Raw genomic sequence first — 4,088 nt, 5'->3', positions numbered from 1 at the left:
AAACAACCCTCAGATTAGGTTCCTATTAACTTCTAATTAATATTTTCTACGTGATGCTGTACATACAAAATCTGATGTCTTACTTCTTTCTCATACCCAGGAATTATTACATTTAGTCACAGCTGATTGACAGTCTTGACTTCAGTAGCGTATTCAGTACCTTCTAAAATTCGCTTTTGTAGAAGATGCTATGTAAGTGCGAAATACTGTGAAATAAATGAAGATCCAAATCGGTGTTAAGCGTACAAAGTATACCAAAATACTCTTTTCTATTACAGTAAGATTCATTTTTGATGGATTTTTACTTGAGGGTTATCAAAGATTATTAAATACGTTACTGCAAAATCTAGAGACTAATAAATTTCTTTCATCGTCACTGCATGTTAAGTTCAACAAAATGAGCGTGTGTTTTTTATCAGTTGTAGGACTTCACAACTGTAGCTGCTCACTAAGATTTCCTTTCCCCGATCTCAGCAAGTTCGGACACGTACCGAGCGGGGAGAGATGCTCTGTCGCATAAATCTCCCGTGCAGTGACAGGTTTCCCGGATACTTCTCCACAGTTTCTTACGTAGTCTCCGCATGCAGAAAGGAATTAGCTTAAATTAGGCTTATTTGCTATCAGCATTAGAAAAATCCGAGAGCTAAGCAAATAAAGATAGGCTCTACCTATACATGAATTCATGGCTCTAATTTACTCTACAATTTACTATTTATTCTATGATTCTATGATTTTAATTTAATTTTCAGTGCCTTTTCCAGCTGCGAGACGTTCCAGGTTACCTTACATGCGTTCAGATTCCCTGTGACAAACGCATCTAGGAAAGAGAATGAGATACACAGTTTCATCGGGGAAGAAATATTCCCACAGTGACCAAACCCTTTGAATCACAGCCAGCGACTGCCAGAGAGAAACATCCGGGACTTTCCATATGCACGTCCCCCTGTGGCTGCAGCGCAAGGAGCTCATATTTTAATGAATAATGGAGCTTTATAAGTGTCATTTTTGGCCGCGTTCAACGGTAAACATTCGCTCTCAGGTTCAAAACGGGCCTTAAAACTTGACATTGCCCTCTAAAACTCTGAGCAGGGGAAGCAGTGGCAGGTGGTACCGGTGTCTTTTCTCTGGCCGCTGAGGGTAGTACACAGTAGAGGGAACAACACAGAGATGCACCAGGAGAGGTTCAGACTGGACGTGAGGAAAAATTTCCTTACCGTCAGCGTGGTCGAACAGGGGAGCGGGCTTCCTGACAAAGAGGTTGATGCTCCGAGCCTGTCAGAGCTCAAGAAGCGTTTGGAAAATGCCCTCAGACAATGCTATTGAAGCCCCTTCCAACTGAACCAAACTATTCTATTCTAGTCTAATCTAACTACTGCTCCAAAGCGTCTTTGGCTTTGTTGACCAAAGCAACATGCATAATTTTCCTTTCCATAAGAATGGCATTTTCTGAGGGAGACCAGGAAGCCAACGCCTTTACTCTCTCATATAGTCCTGAGTTCTCTCCTGTATGCTGTTCTCTTATCCGTATGTTGCTATTGCTACATTCAGACAGACGAGCAGATATTCTGTTGGGAAACACCGCAAAAGAGGAAACGTATCTGTCAGGTAAAATGGACAAAACAGCAGACTTTTTTAGTCATTTTTTGAAAATAAAACAATGACGCAGGCTTTCTCTGTCAGAACGGCTGACCGGATACCGCTTGGTGCATTAATTTGCTTTGGATGAGACTCCAGTTAATTCTTAAGCCTTTTTAAAATGCAGAAAGAGATCATATCAGCTAGTTACGCTAGAAGAAAAACAGTAACGATGCAACGAAACCATTTTCCATTAGCAGGCAATGAATTAATGTATTCATGTATTACTTCGATGTCATTAGTCTAAGTATCTCTTCGTATACGCAGATGGATTTCCAATGCGATTGAAGATGAACGCATACGTCGCATTCGTGCCAGTGAATCGCTGGTAGTAATGTGAGTGCAAATGCTTCCTTTCCAGAAAATCTAACATTAGGGTTTGCCTAATCTCTGTCATTCTGTGAAGCCGCTATTATTCTCTGTAGTCAAATATGCAAACACCGTACAGAACATTTCCATTTAGGTATCATTATGGAAATATAATAAATTACAGGGAAAGTAAATGCTGATAGAGTAATTTGACAGCAAAATATTAAATTCCCTTTTGGGATATTCAGCCCCGTACAAAGTAGCTTCGTAGTTAAGGAAGAAGTAACAAAAAGTAACGCGATGCTTAATAACCTAAAAGTTTCAGTCAAAACATCTACGTGAGGTCACTCCAAAAGTAATGCCTCCAATTTATTTACATGGAAATGGCAACAGATATAAAGAGCACAATACCACTATTCGATAGAGAAAATTCTCACTGTTTGTCAACATAAGCAGTTGAAGAAACAAGTTATTTTGTATTTATGCTTTCTTCTAATTCAAGGTGATGTTACACTATTAAGCCAGCAATAGCTTAGCTGATCTGCCCTGGGATAGAGGTAAGGATGAAATTCCAGTTGTCATACCTATCGTTTATAACTGAGTAGTAACCTCTTTCCAGATAAATAATTTATTGTTACCGTGTCATCAAAAATTTTAAATGCGAGAGAGATTACATTCAGAAAAGTAGACCAAGTGTTAAATAAACAGAGATACAAGAGCTATCTGTAAAAAATGCTTTGTATATATATTTTGTCAAGTGACTTCATTATGAAAAGTACTTCAAACATAACAGAACACAAAATTGGAGGAATCTGTAACACAGAAGAGTTGTAAATTGCTATTTTTAAGGTCATACAGGCTGTGTCTTTCTTAAGTGCTGTTGCTTGTTGGTTTTTTTTTTTTTTTTCTGCGACAAAAAAAAGTATGTTAGAGAATGCTGTCATTGATTTGAGCAGAATATGTCAGTCAGGAATAACTGCTAAAGACTATTATTACAATACCAGACAAGTTTAGTCATCAAATTTCTTGTAATGTATGTTCAATGAGAAAACGCTTTATAAACTTCACGAGTTTCCTTTTTTCACTCTGTTAACACACCGTTATTTTTCGCACACTTTCAAACTTAAAATTTACTAAGAAAACAAATAAATACAGTTGGAAGGGGAAAAGAGATCATGTTTCATGACAAGGAAATAAATGAAGTAACCGCTTTATTGATGGATTTTTAGTATTAGGCAAAAAGTATGTTGCTACAATATAATGCCCAGCAAAATATATTATACAGACCCAAGGAAAAATAAGAAAAAATAAACTCTTCAAACTCTCTTACAAAAATGTTAACTGTTTGTACAACTTTATTCACATCGGCACATACATGAGGAAAACTCTTTTCCACTCTCTGTGTTCTGTGATGCCAGCATCTCTACCATGGAGGAACTGATAGTTCCCTTCACCCCTCTCAAAACAAATTTGAAGTCATGATCCATAAACAATTCCTGTACAACATGAGGCTGAGTCGCGGGCCCTGTGGGAAGAGGCTGAGAGAGCAGAGCTTTTCAAGCTGAAGAAGAAGGGGCAACTTTGGGGGCACCTAACAGCAGCCCCTGGTAACAGCTACGGGGAGGCTATCGAGACGGTAAAGCCAGGCTCTGCACAGTGGTTTCCGATGGGGGGGGGAAAGAAAAAGGGCACAGACTACAATAAGAGAGGCTCAGGTGATGATGTATAGAGCGACCTTCTCCCCATGAGGACAGGCAAGCAGCAGGGCTGGTTGCCCATGGAAGGTGTTCAGCCTCCATCACTGGAATGGTTCAGGATCAGGCCGGACAAAGCCCTGAGTAACCTGGTCTGAGAACATAGCTGGCCCTGCTTTGAGCAGCTGATGTGCATGCAGACCTTCTGAGCCTCGTTCCAAACAGCACGACCCTGTGATTCTGTGACTGTGTGACTTGATATGATTGTAGGAACCTCAGCCTGCTGAGGTTCTGACTGATTGCAGTAGCATTTGGATGAGAACCAAGACATTACGGCAATAATAATTCTTAGTGAGAGGGGACTTGATTCAGGATGTTGTACCAGAGCTCCAAAATCTTGCTGCTGCAAATTTCCCAATTAAGTAAAAAAAAATGGTTTATTTGGCAAAG

Source organism: Numida meleagris, chromosome 7 (assembly GCF_002078875.1).
Source record: "Numida meleagris isolate 19003 breed g44 Domestic line chromosome 7, NumMel1.0, whole genome shotgun sequence".
Classification (NCBI taxonomy): Eukaryota; Metazoa; Chordata; class Aves; order Galliformes; family Numididae; genus Numida; species Numida meleagris.
The sequence above is the reverse complement of the archived record's forward strand: the minus strand, read 5'-3'. Positions refer to the sequence as shown.